The sequence below is a fragment of the Bos taurus genome, chromosome X (assembly GCF_002263795.3).
Source record: "Bos taurus isolate L1 Dominette 01449 registration number 42190680 breed Hereford chromosome X, ARS-UCD2.0, whole genome shotgun sequence".
In the NCBI taxonomy this organism is placed as follows: domain Eukaryota; kingdom Metazoa; phylum Chordata; class Mammalia; order Artiodactyla; family Bovidae; genus Bos; species Bos taurus.
This window is the reverse complement of record NC_037357.1, coordinates 42,975,145-42,996,545: the sequence shown is the minus strand read 5'-3', so window position 1 is coordinate 42,996,545 and position 21,401 is coordinate 42,975,145. Positions and strand designations below refer to the sequence as shown.

The 21,401-nt window shown below is 34.4% G+C and overlaps 1 pseudogene; it reads right to left on the bottom strand.

Annotated features, from left to right (window-relative positions):
* Window positions 1–17,368: 17,368 nt before the first annotated feature.
* LOC100140449 (splicing factor 1-like) lies at window positions 17,369–20,225 on the bottom strand (annotated as a pseudogene).
* Between the last annotated feature and the right edge of the window lie 1,176 nt (window positions 20,226–21,401).

Here is a 21,401-nt window from a genome sequence, read left to right as displayed (position 1 = left end):
AGAAACAGCTCAGGAAAGTGAATGCTCATTCCTTTTAAGAAGAAGTCCTAAAAGTGACCTATATTATATTACCATTTCCATGGGCCTGAACTTAGTCATATGGCCACATCTAGATGTAAGGGAAGTTGGGAAATCAAAATTTCATTAGTTGACTGTAGCCCAGTCAAGTCTTTGTTATTTAAAAAAAATGGAGGAATAGATATTGTGAGACAGCTAACAATCTGATGTTTTGACCTTTTAAAAACAAAAACAAAAATTACACCATGTTACTTCCCTGTTTAAAACATTCTGTGGTTTCTTTTCATTGTATTATGGAACCCTATTTGTTTCATTAATGACACTTACTAAAAGTTGTAATTGTATATTTATTCATATACTTTTTATTGTTTTCCATTTCCTCTAGTTCAGTTCAGTCAGTCAGTCATGTCTGACTCTTTGCAACCTTATGGACTGCCCACGTGAAGCTTCCCTGTCCATCACCAACTCCTGGAGCTTGCCTCAAACTCATGTCCATCAAGTCAGTGATGTCATCCAACCATCACATCCACTATTGTCCCTCTTCTCCTGTCTTCAATCTTTCCCAGCATCAGGGTCTTTTCTAAAGATTCAGTTCTTCTCACCAGATGGCCAAAGTATCAGAGCTTCAGCTTCAGCATCAGTTCTTCCAATGACTTTTCAGGACTTATTTCCTTTAGGATTGACTCGTTTGATCACCTTGCTTTCTAAGAGACTCTCAAGAGTCTTCTTCAGCACCACAACTCAAAAACATCAATTCTTCAGTGCTCAGCTTGCTTTATGGTATAACTCTCACATCCATATATGACTACTGGAAAAAACATAGTTTTGACTAGATGGGCCATTGTTGGTAAAGTAACATCTCTGCTTTTTAATATGTTGTCTAGGTTGGCCATAGCTTTTATTCCAGGAAGCAAGTGTCTTTTAATTTCATAGCTGCAGTCACCATCTGCAGTCATTTTGGAGCCCAAGAAAATAAAGTCAGTCACTGTTTCCACTGTTTCCCCATCTATCTGCCATGAAGTTATGGGACCAGATGCCATGATCTTAGTTTTTTGAATGTTGAGCTTTAATCCATAGAACACTATGGATTAAAATAAAGATTTAAAATTTTCCAGAGATAATAGTAAAGAAACAACAACAACAAAAAAACAGACAGCAGATTATGTCATTCAGGATATGCCCTGACACACACAACTAGGTCGTGCCATTTTCCTATTAAAAATAATGTCACTAAATATTAACCTCAGACACGGTTACTTTGGGACCTTGATAAATGAGATAAAATAAGACTGCTTTATAAATTTTTCTAAGCAAAGAACAACAAAAAATGGGGTGGGGCACTATAAAACTAATAAGTAACAAAAAATTCTTCTCTTGATCAACATGAATGAGTGCCACTTCTTTAGCAATTATAATGTTAACCCCATTCTAGTCTCTATCCTATAAATAAAATTTATTGATATATGCAATCTTACAAATGATCTCACATTACAGTAGTAGTCAGTATATAATTAACCTCCATTTTGTTAGAATTTCCTCCAAATCACCCAGTCAAAGCCCAATTCATATATTCAGTAATTTTTTTTTTTTTTTTTGCATCTGCTTACTCAGATACCCCATAATTCTCCATGGTGCGTATTTTCCCCCACTGCAATGAGTAATAGATACCACTTGTTCAGCTATAAATAAGTTCCTGGTTGTCTGGCTGAGTAGAATTGAAAGCAGATAGAATACTTTCAAATGAGTAAAAGCTTTACTGAAAGCTAATTCACTGCTACTAACAATGGAATACTTTTCCCAAATTGTTTGGAAAAAAGAAAGTTAATACTTGAGTTCTGACCAAGTAAGAATATGTTTTAACAATAAGAATGGCATAAACACATTTCAAAAAAATAAAACTATAGGATATAGTTTTCTAATTAACATTAAAAGATATTCTAAAGGAAAGTGACCTGGGTAGAAGGTCTGAGATAAAAGGAATCAGAAGCACCTTAAAGGATATCATAAACTTGTGAGATGAAATAAACATTGACTTATAATAGTAATTTTTGATCTTGAAAAGAGAGAATGAGAAAGAAAGACATAAAAGAAATAGCTTACAAGCTGGGAGGTGTTTTTGATGGAGTTTAATTTACACTGGGTTACTTGTTTTTCCAAGAAGAAAGAAAAAGTACTGGATAACTTTAGACTCTAATAACTTAGGTAGGTTTGAGGGATTACTATTAATATCAAGTGCAAGTGTTCTTTTTTGTTTGATGTAGAAGTTCCAGAATTAGATTGTGGTGAGAGGTTGCACATCATTTCTAATGTACTAAAATCCACTGAATTGCACACACTGTAAATTTTTAAAACAGTAATTTGATGAGAACTTATTTTTATTATAAAATAAAAATGTATATCGTAGATTACAAAATCTACTTTTCAGAAAGATACAAACTACTGATCCTAACTCGAGAAGAAATAGAAAATCTGACCAGATTTATAAATAAAGAGCTTGAATTGGTCATGTAAAATATTCCTACCAATAAAGCCTTGGAGAAGATGGCCTTATTGCTGAATTCTCTCCCCTGGAGAAGGGCATGGCAACCCACTCTAGTATTCTTGCCTGGAGAATCCCTATGGACAGAGGAGCCTGGTGGGCTACAATCCATGGGGTCACAAAGAGTCAGACATGACTGCGCATCTAAGCACAGCACATCAAAAACTTTAAAAGAATACTACCCATCTGTCACAAAATCTTACGATAAATAGTACAGAATATTTCTTAACTTATTATATGAGTCAAATAATGATTCCAAACCCAGACAAATATATCACAAGAAAACTACAGATAAATATTCCCTATGAAAAATAGGTGCAAAAATTTTCAATGAAATACTCACCAACTGAATCCAGCAGCAAATAAAAAGGATTTTTACCATGATCAAGTTGGACTTATCCCAGGAATGCAAAGTTGGTTTATTATTCAATAAATCAACTAATGGAATTTATCATAATAACAGAATTCAGGAAAAATCATACAATCTATTCAATAGTTGCAGAAAAGCATTTGAGGAAGTCTAGCACGCTTTCATGAAAATAACACTCAATCAAGTAGGAACAAAAAGTAGCTTCATGTCCCTGATATATGGTATCAACAAAAATTCCACTAGAAACTTTATACTTAATGTCAAAATACTGAATGTTTTCTTCTTAGGTTCAGGAATTAAACAAGACGCTTGCTTTTGCTACTTCCATTCAACACTGTACTGCAGGTTGTAGCCAGAAAAATTAGACAAGAAAATGAAATAAAAACATACAAGTTGGAAAAGAAGAGGTAAAACTATATTTGCAGATAACATGATTTTTATACAGAAAAACCTAAAGAATCAACTAAAAATCTATTAATATTAGAACAAGATTGCAAAATACAAGATCATTATACAATAAACTTAATAAATGTAAATATATAATGAAAGTTCTACCTTTCATATTTTTAACAATACAAGGAGAGCTACTGCCACTGTATCCATTCTACATTGCACTGGATGTGCTAACAACTGAAGTAGGCAAAGAAAAAGAAAGGCATGAGAACTGGAAAAAAGGATGATACAGAATTTGTGTTTATAAATTCTATTATAATTAAGACTTTGTCAAGGTTGTTGGATAAAAATCAATGTAAGTATAAATTGAAAAATTGCTAGCAACAAACAAAATATGCAACTTAAAAGAAAGCCTTCAAAATAACATTCAGATGTCAATCATGTATGGGTATCTTTAAAAGTGTAAACCTCTAGAAGGAATTTTTTCTCGTATTAGTAAAAGTCAAATATAACTCAATAGAGAGCTGTATCATATATTTGCCAGGAAATCTCAGTACTATAAAAATGTCAATTGTTTCCCAAATTGATGTATAAATTCCATGAAATACCATATATCTTCCAATAAAACTTCCTTGCAGAAGTGAAAATACTATTCTAAAATTTAACAGGATACGCCATGGGTCAAGAATAGCCAAGTCTTTATCAAAAAAGGAGAACAATATGGAGGATGTGATCTTGCTATATACTAAGACTCATTACAAAACTATAGTAATTAAGACAGTGTGATAATTACACAAAGATAGACCAGTAGGATGGAATACAACTCTATCCAGAAACATATTCTTACATATATGGACACATGTATGGTGCATTTTGAATACAAACTAGGGGAAAATAATGTATTTTTCAGTAAATGCTTTCAGGGCAATTCATATACACATAAAAAGGACTCCAACATGTAGTCAGACACAGCAATGAAGTGCAGGTAGATTAAAATCTCAAATCTGAAAAGTAAAATTTTGAAAAGTTTAGGAGATAAAACATAATTTTGTAATGATCATAAGGCAGGCAAGGATTTCTTAAACAAGACACACACACACACACACACACACACACACACACACGTAATACAAAATGTTGCTAGACTCATCATCACTAAAAATTAAGAACATCTGTTCATCAAGTTATATCATAAAATGAGTAAAGTACAAGCTCAAGTTTGGTAGAGTTATTGGTAACATATAAAATTAACAAAGGGTTAATATGGAAAACGTGAAAGTAACTTCAACAAAGACAAAAAGACAGCTCTGTAGAAATATTGGCAAAACTATTAGAATCAATGTTTCATAAAAAAGAAAACCCAAATAGCCAATAAACTAGGGAAAATGTACTCAACTTCATAAGTGATCAATCAGTTCAGTTCAGTTGCTCAGTCATGTCCGACTCTTTGCAATCCTGTGGACGGCAGCACACCAGGCCACTCTGTCCATCACCAACTCCTGGAGTTCACTCAAATTCATGTTCATAGAGTTGGTGATACCATCCAACCATCTCATCCTCTGTTGTCCCCTTCTTCCACCTTCAATCTTTCCCAGCATCAGGCTTTTTTCAAATGAGTCAGCTCTTCACATCTATGCCAAAGTATTGGAGTTTCAGCTTCAGTACCAGTCTTTCCAATGAATATTCAGGACTTATTTCCTTTAGGATTAAATCTTCTTGCAGTCCAAGGAACTCTCAAGAGTCTTTACCAGCAACACAGCTCAAAAGCATCAATTCTTTGGTGTTCAGCTTTCTTTATGGTTCAACTCTCACATCCATACATGGCTACTGGAAAAACCATAGCTTTGACTAGATGGACCTTTGATGGCAAAGTAATGCTTTTGAATATGCTGTCTAGATTGGTCAGAACTTTTCTTCCAAGGGGTAAGTGTTCTTTTTATTTCATGGCTGAAGTCACCATCTGCAGTGATTTTGGGGCCCCCAAAAATAAAGTCTGTCACTGTTTCCACTGTTTCCCCATCTATTTGCCATGAAGTGATGGGACCAGATGCCATGATCTTCGTTTTCTGAATGTTGAGTTTTAAGCCAACTTTTTCACTCTCCTCTTTCACTTTCATCAAGAGGCTCTTTAGTTCTTCTTCACTTTCTGTCATAAGGGTGGTTTCATCTGCATATCTGAGGTTATTGATATTTCTCCCAGAAATCTTGATTCCAGCTTGTGCTTCATCCAGCCCAGCATTCCTCATGATGTACTCTGCATATAAGTTAAATAAGTGGGGTGACAATGTACAGCCTTGACGTACTTCTTTCCCTATTTGGAACCAGTTTGCTGTTCCATATCCAGTTCTAACTTCTGCTTACTGTCCTACATACAGATAAGTGATCAGGCAAATACAAATTCTAAATAACAAAAAATAGCACTGCAGTTCTATTAGACTGGCAAAAACTATGAAGCCAGTCTATATCAGATGCTAACAGGGATGTGCTGCAAAGAGATGTTTCATATAACACTGACTGGCATCTAAGTTGGCACACTGTGTGAGATAATTGGTTATTAATCTCCCCAAGATATGCAGATCCTATTATCCAGTTATCTCACTAAGAGGAAAATATTTTTAAAACTCTCATATGCACTGGGAAATATATTAGTATCTACATGGTGTCATTTTTCACAATAAGCAACATGATGATGGAAGAAATTTTCACATATTGAGGTCAGTAAGAGGAAACCATTCTGGCTTATGCATGATTTGACCTGAACAGGCAGGTCAAATTGTGTGCTAAGGCAGCTTGACTTTCATGCTAAGTCATGTCTGACTCTACGACCTTATGGATTTGTAGCCTACCAGGCTCCCCTGTCCATGTAATCCTCCAGGCAAGAATACTGGAATGGGTTGCCATTCCCTTCTCCAGGGGATTTTGCCGACTCAGGGGTTGAACCTGCGTCTCTTAAGTCTTCTGCATTAGCAGGCAGGTTCTTTACCACTAGCTCCACCTAGTGGGAACAAGAGAATGCAGTATCCTGATAATGTCCACTTTGAAGTTAAACTACTCCTTTCCTGTGATGCCCTTTCTAGTACTCTTTGGAAGATAAGATTCCTTGCCCAAATGCCAACGTAATGCTAACTCATTGTGTTCATGCTAATCTATTTCTTCTGAAATCTTAAAAAAATATATCCCTGTCATGCTTGATGTCCTTTGCTCTGAAAAAATATAAAATTTTCCTGAAAACCATGTTTCTCTGGAACATTTTCTCAGTTATTTGAGAGGTTGTTTTCTGGGCTATAGACTTTGATAAGATCTTAGATAAAACTGAACTTGCAACTCTCTAATGAATTTTTCTTCCAGTCAACAATGAAATAATCCAAGTATTTGTTAGTAGTATAACTGGCAAACAGAACATTATAGAGCAACGAAAAGAGAAGAACTGAAACTGTGTGGAATATGGGTGAATTTGACAAGCATAATGCTAAGCAAAGTAAGACAAACACAGAACAGTGTATAATGTATGATCCGCATTATAAACATTTCAAAGATAGAAAAAACAATCTAGGTTATATAGTGATACCTACATAGATGATTAAACTATAATGAAAGAAAGTGTATTATTATTATGAAAATTGGGCTTCTTGTTTTCTCTAAGTAGGAGAAGCTTATTTAGTTGAGTGAGGGTGAATGTGAAGCTTTTAAGTACTGGCAACATTCTGTTTCTTGACCAGAATATGGTTATATCAGTTTTCACTTTATAAATATTAAGTTGAACATATAGGTTGTATGCCCTCTTTTGTACAGTATTCTTGCTTAGAAAATCCCATGGATGGAAGAGCCTGGTAGGCTATAGTCCATGGGGTCACAAAGAGTCAGACCCAACTGAGTGACTTCACTTTCTTTTCCTTTTAGAAACTGCAACTCTACTTATTCTTGTGTACTCTTGACCACATTCTTATTATCTCCTAATTTTTATCCACCAGTTATCTGCCTACGCACTCACTCACTCACTGTGTTTTTAGTCCCTCAAGTGGTACCTTATGATTTTCAAATATGATAATGTCTCTTCAGCTTTAAAACAATATGAACAACAGCTACAATAGTAACAATAATAAATATTATTGTTTCTGATTTTGCTTATTTCTCCAAATCATGCTATACTACTATCTCTATTTACTACAGTTTTGTTTATATGTTCACTGATCTCTTGAAAGTATTTTTTTCAAAGATAACCAATGATAGAAAAAAACAAATTCCATGACTTTTTTAGTGTCTTTAAAAATCAGCATTTTATTCATTTGTGTACATATACATACATGCATGCGTGTGTGCATGCTAAGTTGCTTCAGTCATGTCCTCTGTATGGCTCCTCTGTCCATGGGATTCTCTAGGCAAGAATACTGGAGTGGGTTTCCATGACCTCATTCATGGGATTTTCTTGACCCAGGGGACTGAACCCGCATCTCCTACATCTCCTGCATTGTCAGGTGAGTTCTCTACTACCAGCACCACCTGGGAAGCCCATACACATACACACATAAATACAATATATTGACTTACCTGGTGGTATTACATCTTTACATACTAAATATTTCTGAAAAGGCATGATGTAAAGAAATCTAATTCATTTTTATTCAAGCCAGTGTGCATTAAACTGATTAGATTCTTGTACAAACATGCAGCAGAGACCCATTAATATCCCAGTGCATTTCAGAAATACTAATCTAAGAGTTATCCTATCTGCAAGTGAATATAAATTTTTGGTTATTAAATATAATTCATTGTAAATAAGCATGTACTTAATTATTGGTATTCAATCAGGGTTGTGTAATGCTGAGATGCATGGTAGTAATTGCGCAACATAAGAACAAAGTACAAACTGTGTTTAGTACTGCCTATTATATAGGGAGCAGAGTAAAAATGAAGCAGTTAATAAGCCCTTAATATCAATAGTATGTGCATTCAATAACATCTTATTAGAATATTAGGTAAATCACAAAGTGTCCGTCACTCTGGTAGCTTGGAATGGTAGTTACCACCCATGCCCAGGATAAAGCTTGCTTATGAGTGTGTTAGTCACTCAGTTGTGTCCGACTCTTTGCAACCCCTCTTTGCAACCTGCCAGGCTTCTCTGTCCATGGAATTCTCCAGACAAGAACACTGGAGTGGGTTGCCATTTCCTTCTTCAGTTGTCATTCCCTTCTTCAAAACTTGCTTATTTTATGTCCATCAGACATTAGTCTTTACTGAATCATATGTGTCCCCTTTCAAAAAAAAAAAAAAAAAAAAAGGATTTCAATATACCTTCACATCTCCTGCATACCTTGGACAAGTTAAATAGCCTCTCAGAGATTCATTTTCATCATCTGAAATGTGAGAATAATAAGAGATCATATCTCAAAATATTGTTTTAAAGATTTACTTTTGTAATACACATAATACACATTATGTCATAAAATAGTTCTGGACCTCTAAGTAAGTGCTGAGTGAATGTTAGCTAAAAGTAACAGCAGTAGCAGAACCTTCAATAGGTAACTAATTCCATGGCCCATTCCTAATTTCTATAAACTGGGGATAATCTGAGTTATGGAGTAAGAGTGAATGACACAATATTAACATAACATTAACATTAATATTAACATAATATAACATTAATATTAACATAACATAACATTAACACATTAACATTAATATAACTTTGATATTTCCCCAGACTAAATGATCCTACAATATTGTTTCCTAATTTGCAACCATGATCTTGTCACTCCCTACCTCATGATATGGCCTCCCATCTCTTTCAAACTAAATGACAAACTTCTTTGGTTTATCACAGCATTCTATGTGATACAGACTCTGCCTCAAATCTAAATTTCACCCTTAGGTATCACCATTTTTCTACTTAAACCCTCTTCTATAGGTCTTTTTTTTCTGATAAGTGCTTTCCAGATGTCTCTTATGTGTGTTTATTGCTTTTTTGCTTTTGTTAATAAACTTCTTATATCTCATACATTTTCTTTAACTGACATAGTCCCACTCCTTATGGATTCCACAGCAATTAGTAAAATGTTCTTTATTGTGCACCATCCATTTATTCTTTCATTCAACAAATATTGATATACAATACTATGTGAGAATTCTGCTGTAAACACTAGAGACACTCTTCATAAAGTAAAAACTCAAATGGGAAATATAGTCATTTACAAATCACTACAAGTGTGATGCATGTTTAAAAGAAAGGGAAACATTAGCTATAAAAATGTATAACAAAGGAGCTAACACACTAGCAATAAAATTTTTCCTGCAAGAAGCCGTATTTTAGCAGAGTGAGTTGGAGTAAAAGTTCCAAAGGATTTAGCAAAATGGAGCTGGTATTGGGGGTGGGAGTGGAGAGTTGAGATCTTCTAGCCAGAGAGAACCACATATATGAAGGCTGTAAGTCAAAAAGAGTAAAACATTTGTTAGACTAAAAGATATTCAGTATGGCTATAATATGATGTGATGAAGGAGAAATATTGGGCACTAATAGAAAATATGGGCTTCCCTGGTGGCTCAGTGGGTAAAGAATCTGCTTACAATGTGGAACACCTGGGTTCGAACTCTGGAATGGGAAGATTCTCTGGAGAAGGGCATGAAAATCCACTCCAATAATCTTGCCTGGAGAATTCCATGGACAGAGGAGCTAGAGACTGTCCCTGTGGTTGAAAAGAGTTGAACTGACTAAGCAACCAAGCACAGCACACACAGCACAAGAGAAAATATAATATGTGCAGGGGCTTCCCTCATAGCTCAGCTGGTAAAAAATCTGCCTGCAGTGCAGGAGACCACAGTTCAATTCCTGGGTCAGGAAGATCTGCTGGAGAAGGGATAGGTTGCCCACTCCAGTATTCTTGGGCTTCCTTTGGGGCTTAGCTGGTAAAGAATCTGCCTGCAATGTGGGAGACCTGGGTTCAATCCCTGGGTTAGGAAGATCCCCTGGAGAAGGGAAAGGCTACCCACTCCGGTATTCTAGTCTGTAGAATTCCATGGGGTCACAAAGAGTCAGACACGACTGAGCGACTTTCAACTTTCACTTTTCACTTTCACTGAAACAAAAGAGACATTTTGTCATAATAATTGTGTTAGGTTTGCTGTGTGTTAAAATAGTGTATATTAGATTACGAAGTATGCCAGTTATCTTTGTTTCTGAAAACTTTCAGTGAAAAATCACACACACACATACACACACACACACACACACACACACACACACACACATATATATAAAATTATATACATATACATATATATGTATATAATTCTCATTTGGAAATTCTGTAACATACAGATAATTCATCTCCTTGGACTTTACAAAATTTTTTACAAATTATGCCTTTGTTCACGGAATTTCAGGTTTCATATATTAAATATAAAGAATGTGACCAGATTTAGACACTAAGTTTTTGTTTGTTTGCTTGTTTGTTTTGTTTTAGAAATATCTATGTAAGGATTTTAATAGGTTTACTGTGTTTTTGTACTTGTTGAAAACTAGTTCAACTAGTCTAATTCTACTAGTTGAAATGCGTATAAGTTTAAATCCTACAGAGTTTAAATGAATAAAATAATTATCAGAAATTCAGCTAGAAAAACACAGTCTTAGGGATATTCGCAGGATTATTGGATAATTAAAAAATAATTCCACTTTCTTTTTTTTTTTGAAGCTTTTTTATTTTTTTATATTTTTTTAAAATTTTATTTCATTTTTAAACTTTACATAATTGTATTAGTTTTGCCAAATATCAAAATGAATCCACCACAGGTATACATCTGTTCCCCATCCTGAACCCTCCTCCCTTCTCCCTCCCCGTACCATCCCTCTGGGTCGTCCCAGTCCACTTTCTTATAAATAGAATTCTTTTTTCTAGTATTCATGGGACAATGTACTGCCCCTCCCCTTCACCTCCACCAGCTCCTCAGCCCAGCCACTCCTGCTTCCCCTGCCTACTATCTAAGTCCTCACACTGAATGCCACTTCCTCCATAAAGACTTCTTGCTTACTCCCTTCTTAGAATTGTTTTTTTTTAATTGAAGTGTAGTTGATTTACAGTTTTGTGTTAGACTCTAGTTTACAGCAAAGTGATTCAGTTATATATATTCTTTTTCAGATTCTTTTCCATTATAGGTTATCACAGGATATTCCCTGTAGGATTAAAATCCTTAGTGGGATTTTATTTTTAACTTAAGCACTTTATTTTAAAGGTCTTGAATGTTTCAGCTATAGGAAATATTGCATAATTTAATTGTTTGATCATTTGTGTATAAGAAACGTTTTGTCACAAGCCTCGGTTATATTTGTTTTATAGCATTCCATGTTAATTGTTCAAAGAGCATATTTTTCCTTGTGAGAGTTCAGTCTTCAGTTATGGCCATTTGCTTATGATCCATGGCCTTGCCTTAACTGACATTAATTGATTTCCGTTTTTTTTAAATAAGGCAAAGAAGAAATTCAATAGAAAGTAATGTCAAACAATATAATTTGTGTGGAAGTTGGTTCCTTGTTTGTGACTTATGAGATAGTTAAGATGGTTTTATGTGATCAGTTTGTAGAATAGTGATTTTCTGAGAGAAGGAAATATTCAATCCATAGTCCCTAGAGACCAAACAGAAATGACCCTATAAGGGCAAACGTGTTTTTATCCAAACAATACAAAATTCTTTCAAAATGCAGAGGGAAAGGACTGCAAGTTTTTCTTGCTTTGCTTTATAAACCAAATCACTCACTTAGAATTTCCATATACACTTTTAACAAGTTGCCTATGATTTGCCAGAAAAATTCTTAAAGATATAGCTGCCTCTTCAATTATACAGATATCCATTGTATTTGACTTGTATTTGAGAAGAAACCATCTTTATATTTAAACAACCTGAAATAGCTCTTAAAATTTTATTTCTATTCTAACTAATAAAATAGGATAAAGGCAGAAGGTGAAAATATTTTTATATGTAGAGTAAAAGACAATAATCTTTCCTACTAGAGGTTCTTTAATAGTACTTGAGATATGACTGCATTGCACTGATTGAATGCCAGAGGGTTTTTTTTTTTTTTGGTAATATCACATTACATTTTGAAGTCTTATTTACTGAGGCATAACTTATATTGAGTAAAATTCATCCTTTTTAGTATGCAGTTTTATGAACTTGAAAAATGCATATGACATGCAAAGTCAAGATACAGAAGCTTCATCAAGGAGAGCAATTCCATCCTATACCTTTCTAGTCAACCCTTCCCAACATGCCAGCCTCTGACAACCACTGATAATGTTCTATCCTTACAGTTTTACCTTTTACAAAAATGCTATATAAATTGTATTTATAATATGTAGCTTTCTGAGTCAGACTCTTTCACTTAGTATAAGGCATTTGAGAGTTCTATGTGATGTTTGTGTATAATTAATTCTTTCCTTTTTTATTGAGAATCTTTCTATCATGTGAAGTTATCACTGTTTATATAGTCATCAGTTGATGCAGTTACAAGTGTTTCCACTTTTAACTGATTGATACTAAAGCTGCTACAAATATTCACATACAAGTTTTTGTATGAACATAAGTTTTTACTTCTCTTGGGCAAATACCTAGAAGTGAGATTGTAAGCATAGGTAATGTATGTATTACATTATGTAAAATATGCATATATAACAATATAAGAAACTGCCAATCAGTTTTCCAAACTGACTATATCATTTTTTCATTCCCATTAGGAAAGAGAGACTTCTAGTTGTTCCATGTCTTTACAGTTTGGTATTCAGACTTTTATTAGACATTCTAATAGGTTTGGAATGATATCTCATTGTGATTTAATTTGCATTTTCCTAACTGGGGCTTCCCAGTTACCACTAATGGTAAACAACCCACTTGCCAATGCAGGAGACACAAGAGACACAAGTCGTAAAACATAAGAAAGGCATGGCAACCTACTCCAGTATTCTTGCCTGGGGAATCCCCATGAACAGAGGAACCTGGCAGGCTACAGTCCAGACACAACTAGAGTCAGACACAACTGAAGTGACTTAGCATGCACACAATGATTAATTGTGCTGCATACCTTTCATGTGGCAATTTGCTATCCATATACTTTACCTGGTGAAGTGCCTATCCAAATTTTTACACATTTTTTATTGGCTTTTCAAAAAATTATTATCTGTTGAGAGTTCTTTTCTGTTCTGTTAATTCTTTGTCTAATATGTGAATTGCAAATATTCCCTTTTACACTTTTGTATAAGTAAAAAAAAGAAGTTTTAATGTTGATCAAAGATTATGTTTTAACTAAGAAAATTTTGCCAAGTCAGGCCCTCAAATGTTTTTACCTGTGTGTGTTAACATGTTTGGTAACTAGGATCGATTTTTGTGGTAAATTTTGTATATGATGTGAGGTGTGTGTCTAGTTTTAGTTGCATTTCTTTTTTTGACTAGAGATATTTACTAATATTTGTCATTTTAGTGAAAACACTGTTCTATGTTGATCAAATTGTTTTTGTATCTTTTTAATACATATATGTGTGAATTTATTTTTTGGCTTTCTGATCTCTTCCACTGATATATGCATTAATCATTTGTTCAATACCACATTGTCTTGATTACTGTAGATTTATGTTACCTAAAATCAGGTAGTATGAGCCCTTAATCTTTGTTTTGTTTTGGCCATTTTACTTTCTCTGTTTTCCATACAATTTTTGAATCAAATGTGATTCAACTAAATTTTCTACTTAGAATTTGATTAGAATTGCATAACATCTAGACATCACTATTGAGTATTTTCCATGAAAATGCTATACTTGTATTTATATAAATTTTTGAAAATCTGTGTCTTGTAGATTTCACCATACATACTTTGAACATAATTTTTTAAAATCTATACCTAGAATTTTGTTTTTTTGTTTTTATGTGTTAGTTTAATGGCACTTTTATTTTAGTTTTATTGAGTTATAATTAGCATATAATATATTGTATAAGTTTAAAGTGTAAAATATAATTTGATACTTGTATACATTATGAAGTGTTTCCTAGAATAATTTTAGTTTAATGTCCATCATCTTGTACATTATAAATACTTTTTTCTTGTCAGGAGATGTACTGTCAATTTTCAAATATGCAGTATAGTACTGTTAACTGTAGTCAACATGATGCACAGTACATACCCAGAATTTGTTAATCTTATAATGGGATTCTTGTATCTTTCTCCTACACCCCAGCCTCTGGCAAATACCTCATATGTTTTCTGTTTCTGTGAATTTGTTTTTTTAAGATTCCACATATAAGTGAGCTCATATAGTACTTGTCTTCCTCTATAATGCCCTTGTGCTTCATCTGTATTGCTGCAAATAATTTCCTTCTTTTTTGTATATATATACATATATATGTATGTATGTATCATATGTATACATGATATATGTGTATATATATGTGTGTATCATATGTATACATGATATATATATGTATGTGCATATATATATATATATATAGTCACATTTTCCTTATCCATTCATTCCTCAGTGAACATTTAAGTTGTTTTCATGTCTTAACTATTGCAAATAATATTACAGTAAATATGGGAGTGCAAATATCTCTTCAATATAGCTCTTTTATTTCCTTCATATACCCAGAAGTAGAATTGATAGATTTTATAGCAGTTCTACTTGTAAAATTTTAAATCCTCCATACTATTTTCTATAGTGGCTGCATCAATTTACATTCCTACCAACAAGGCACAAGGGTTTACTGTTCTCCACATCCTCTCCAGCAATTGCTTTCTCTTGTCATTTTGATAATAGTCATCCTAACAATTGTGAGCTAATATCTTATTGTGTATTGTGACTTTTATTAATATTTCTCTCATGATTAGTGATTTTGAGCACTATTTCATATGCCTATTGATTATTTGAATATTTTCTTTGAAAAAGTTTCTACCCAGGTCCTTTGGGCAGATTATTTTTGTTTGTTTGCTTTTTTATTTTTTGTTCTTTTTGTCTGTGGTTGGAAAATATAAATACTTTCTCCAATTTTGTAGGTCATCTTTACATTTTGTATATTGCTTTTTGATATATAGAAGGTTTTTGATAGGATATAGTTTTGTTGAATTTTGTTTTTATTGCTTGTGTCATATCCAAAAAATTGTTCCTATGACCAATGTCAAGGAGCTTTCTTCTTATACTTTTCTTCTAAGAGTTTTATAGTGTCAGGTCTTACTTACACTATAAATTTTAAGTTAACCCTTGTGTTATAAGAAAGGGGCCTAGTTTCATTCTTTTGCATGTGAATATCCACTTTTCCCAACACTATTTATGGAAGAGACTGTATTTTTTCTCCATGGAGTGGTTTTAGCTCCCTGTTAAATATTAGTTGACTACATATATATTGCTGGGTTCCCAGTTTTCTTCTATTGGTTAATCTATCAGATTTCATGCAGTACTGTACCATTTTGATTGCTATAGCTTTGTAATATAGTTTGAAATAAGGAAGTGTGATGCCTCCAACTTTCTTATCCCTCAGGATTATTTTGGTTATTCAGGGTTTTTCTGTGATTCCAAACACATTTTAAGGATGTTTTTCTACTTCTGTAAAAGATCCCATTGGAATCTTGATAAAGATTGCAATGAATCTATAGATGGTCCTGGGTAATATGCACATTTTAAATGTATTAATTCTTTAATCCATGAAAATGGGATATCACTTCATTTATTTGTGTCTTCTAAGATTTCAACCCTGAAGAGTTTTCACTGTACAGACCTTTATCTTCTCATTTAAATTTCTTTCTAAATATTTCATTCTTTTTGATGCTATTGTAAACAAAATGGGTCTTTTTAAAATTTTTTTGCAGATAATTTGGTGTGAGTGTATTGAAATGTCACTGATTTTTGTAAGTTGATTTTGTATCCTGAAACTTCATTTAATTTGTTGATTACATTTAATAGCTTTTTGGTAGACTTTCTATATATTTAATCATATAATCTGCAGAGATTTTACTTCTTCCTTCTTAATTTGGATGACTTTCATTTCTTTTTCTTGCCTAATTTCCCTGACTAGGCTTTCAAATACTATGTTGAATATAAGTGATGAATATAAGCATCTTTGTATTGTTCTTGATATTAGAGAAAAAATTTCAACTTTTCACTATCGAGCATAATGTTAGCTATGGGCTTGTCTAAGTAAATAATCACAAATTTGGTTAAGCAACACAATTTATTTCTTCTGTTCCCATCTATTTTATTTATCCTTATTGAACTGGATAAGACTTCCAGTACAATGTTGAGTAGGAATGATGAAAATAGGCATTCTTGTACTATATCCAAAAGGGGGAAAACTTTCCATTTTTGAACATTAAATTTGATGTTAGTTACAAGTTTTTGTAGATGCCTTTATCACCTTAAAGATCTTTCTTTGTATTTTGCTTCCTGAAACTTATATCATGAATGCATTTGAACTTTTTCAAGTGATTTTCCTAAACCAATTGTGTGGAGCTCTTGGTTTTATGTTTAATCCATTGATATGCTCATTTATATTAATTGATTTTTAACAAATATATTGAGGTATAGTTTATGAATCACAAAATCTACTATTTTCTAGTGTACAGTTTAATGATTTTAAGTAATTTTTCCAAGTGGTGTGACCATCATCCTATATCTGCTTTAAAACATTTTCATGCTCATATATCATGCCTTACATATATATGTAACCAGGTGGTGGATGCGGTGGAGGCAGAGGGACACCAGGCAACACAGGTGGCTGGATCCCTGGAGACAGGGGCACCACAGTGGGGTTGCCTTGCATGTGAGGGGCTCCTGGAGAAGCTGTGGCAGCTGGATGTTGCTGTTTCCATGAAAGAATGGACCGTGGGACAGTGCTGGTGGTGGTAGTCCTTGTATTTTGCCACCCTGGCAAGGGGGTTCTGAAAGCCATACTGCTGCTGGATGGAGGGGGTGTCAGAAGCTGCAGCTGGTGTTGGCATGGGGTAAGAGGACCAGAGAGATGCAACAGCAGTGGGCAGTGTCATCATATATTTTCCTTGATGCAGGCAATAGACCCCAGAGTCCACAAGTGCACTTTCCAGGTATCATCTGAATTTTACTCTGAGCTAACTAAGGGTCACCAGCCTCCACACTTCATACACACTGTGGTAATGTTGTGGGTCTCCAAGCTCTGCCAGGGTCTAAAGATTCTGTTATCATCTTCGCAAAGTGTCCTGTTCAAGCGAGCCTGCTCTCGAAGCTGCACCTTCTGTAGATCATTCTGGTCCTCAGGGATATCTATATCTTGCTTCAGGATGTTTCTTCTCCACTGCTATTTTCACATTCTCCTGGCAGTCACCAGGGTGTGAAGGGACTCATCTTCTCCTGGCAGCATCTGGCTATCTTTAATCCTTACTTTCCCTTCTTTCACAGAGCCTTTCCCTGCAATCAAGATCTTGGCATTACGTTCCTTCTCTGTGTTCTTCAAGGTATTCCTTCTGGGCCCACTTAGGAGCCACACAAAGCTGATTTCTGGATACTCATATTGTGGGATCATTACTTTATTGCACACACATGTTGCTGGAGGTTTTTAATCTGTAAGAGGCTTGAAATCAGGGTTGAGGGAAGCCATTTTGGCAACGATGTTATTTTGTTCCTCCTCAAGCTTCTTATGGGTATGGAAGTCATGAGTGTTAAGCCTCTTTCCCCTCACAATTGTAGATGGGCTCTGGGGAAGGGGACGTGTCCCCCAGGTTAGAGGAGATGCCCAGGTCTCCTGTGCGCAGTTTACAAGTCAGGGCTTCTAGCTGCAGTTGCACTATATAAGATTTTTCTTGTTCCCAAGTAAGTACAGGGGGGATAAATGTAGGCATTCCTGGAATCACAGTCTTGTGATTGTGTGTTCCATTGTGTCTTGGTTCCTGAAGCTCCTCTTCCACTTCTTACTGGGGAAGCCCAGCGGTGGCTTCTGAACTTTGCGAATCTTCTGAAGAGAGCCTGTGGAGCCCACCACCTGGATTGGGCCAGGCCTAGGCAAGAGATTGGAATTTGTGGCCTCTAATTGGTGGAGATTTAGCCCTTCTGATGGGTGTTGGGACTGGACTGACCTTTAGGCCAGGCGAGGAAATGGTACTGAACCTGAAGAGCTGGGAGGTGCTGCAGGGTGCACTTCATTTGTTACTGCAGATGCCAATTTAAAATTAATCCCTATTTTCATTCATCTGTGAATTTGACTTGTCTGGATATTTCAAATTAATGTAATCATGTAGCATATGGTCTGCTGTATCTGGCTTCTTTCACTTAGTATAATGTTCCCAAGGTTCATCCATGTTGCAGTTTGAATCAGTACTTCATTTCCTTTCATGTCTGTGTAACATTCAATTGGACCCATATAACACATTTGCTTATTCATTCATCAGTTGGTAAATGTGAATATTTTTTCACCTTTTAGCTATTATGATTAATGTTGCTACAAACATTGATATATAAGTGTTTTCATGAACACATGTTTTTTATTTATCTTGGCTTATATACCTAGGAGCAAACTTTCTGAGTTATACGGTTATGATATGTTTAGCTTTTTGAGAAACTGCAAAATTGTTTTCTGCATAACAACTCTACATTGCCACCAAAAAATTTATGAGGGTTTCATCTTTGCCAACATGTGTTAGTGCTTCTCTTTTTGATTGCAACCATCCAAATGGTTGTGAAGAAGTATCTCATTGTGATTTGTAGTGTTATTTCCCAAATAATTAATGGCATTGTCTTTTCATGTGCTTATTGGCCATTTGTTTATTTTCTTTTGATAAATGTCTGTTCAAATCCTTTGTCCTTTTTAAAACTGAGTTGCTCTTTATCAGTTGTGAATTTTTTTAACATATTCTAGATACTAGACTTTTGTTAGACATGTGGTTTGAAAATTTGTTCTCTCATTTTTCAGTTGTATTTTTGCTTTACCGTGTTCTTTGAAGCATGAAAGTTTTAAATTTTTATTGAAGTTGATTTATGTAAAAGTTTTAAATTTTGATTAAGCCAAATTTATTGTTTCCTTTGTTGCTTGTATTTTAGATGTCATATCTAAGAGTACACTGCTCTATCCAAAGTCACAAAAACCCATAAGGTTGTTTTCTCGCAATTGTCTATTTTCAGGACTCACATTTAGGTTTTGATCCATTTTAAAGTGAGTTTTGTGTAAGGTATAAAGTGTCAGCACCGTTTGTTGAAAAAGATGATCCCTCCCCCACACCTCCACTGAACTGATTTTAATCAATTGGATTTAAACATGAGGGCTTGATTTTTGAAATTTTATTCCTTTATGGCTTCATCCTTTAGCCTCATTGTTATTATTTTTGTTGTACAAGTTACATGTTCATACATTATAAGCCCTTCAACATAGTTGTATTAACATAACTATGACTTTAAGGATTACATTTTAATTCAGATATGAGAAGAAAATAATTATGAATGAAAATACATTTATGCTATTTTTTATAGTTACCTATTAATATATAACTACCTTCAGTTGTGTTCTATACTTCTTCACATGAATTGGAATTACTGTCTTGTGTCCTTTAATTTCAGCCTGAGATATTCACTTTAGTTTTCCTGTGGGCTGGGCAGATCTGCTAAGAATGTTTTCTCTCAGCTTTTATTCATACATTATTCTTTTTTAATTTCTGATATACAGTCATACTAGACATAGAATACTTGGTTCACAATCCTTTTTTCTTTCAGCTCTTTCAATATGTCAATCTTGAGTATGCTTGAATGTGATGTTTAGAGGTGTGATTATCTTTTAGTTTATCATAGTTGAAACTTGTTTCCTGGATGTGTGAATAAATATAAATGTTTTTCATCAAATTTAGGAATTTTTCAGACATCACTTCTTAAAATATTTTCCTGTCCCTTTGATTTACCTTCTAGAACTCTCATTACCCATAAGTTGACACATAAACATTGTCTTGCATTTCTCTGAGTCTCATTCTTTCTTATTCTTAGTTGTTTCTGATGTTGAACTCCTTTCGTGAATTTTTCATTGCAATTATTGTTCATTTCAACTCTAGAATGAAATTTTTAAACATTTTCTATATCTTTATTGATATTCTGCATTTGATGAGATGCTATTCCTATTTTATGAGAAGTATATCTAGCGTTCATAGCTAACACTGTAAAAACTGAAGGGTTTCAAGGTAACTATGGAGCTAGAGTTGCATCCAGTCCCATCCATTCATGGCAAATAGATGGGGAAACAATGGAAACAGTGAGAGACTTTATTTCTTGGGCTCCAAAATCACTGCAGGTGGTGACTGCAGACATGAAATTAAAAGATGCTAGCTCCTTGGAAGGAAAGCTATGACAAACCTAGAGAGCACATTAAAAAGCAGACATTACTTTACCAACAAAGGTCAGTCTAGTTAAAGCTATGGTTTTTCCAGTAGTCATGTATGGATGTCAGAATTGGACTATAAAGAAAGCTGAACACCAAAGAATCGATGTTTTTGAACTCGTGTTGGAAAAGATGTTCGAGAGTCCCTTGGACAGCAAGGAGATAAAACCAGTCAATCTTAAAGGAAATCAGTCCTGAATATTCATTGTAAGGACTGATGCTGAAGCTGAAACTCCAATACTTTGGGCATCTTATGTGAAGAACTGACTCATTGGGAAAGACCTTAATGCTGGGAAAGATTGAAGGCAGGAAGAGAATGGGACAACAGAGGATGAAACGGTTGGATGGCATCACGAACTCAACAGACATGAGTTTGAGCAAGCTCTGGGAGTTGGTGATGAACAGGGAAGCCTGGTGTGCTGCAGTCCATGGGGTCTCAAATAGACATGACTTAGAGACTGAACTGAACTGATAGAGCTATACAAGGGGATGAGAAGAGATTAAGTAAAAATATTACAGAACTTGCTTTTCTTAGCAAGGTTCAACAGTTTTTCTTCAATACACTTGAAACTGTTGCATTTGGTTAATTTAAAGAATTTTCAAAAAGCTGATTTCACAACGCTAGTATTTTCATTGCTTTTAGGGAAGAGTGGATACACAGACTTCCTTATTCTCCCTTTTAGGAGATATCTCATACAGTTTGATATTTGAATGTTGAACTAACTTTGT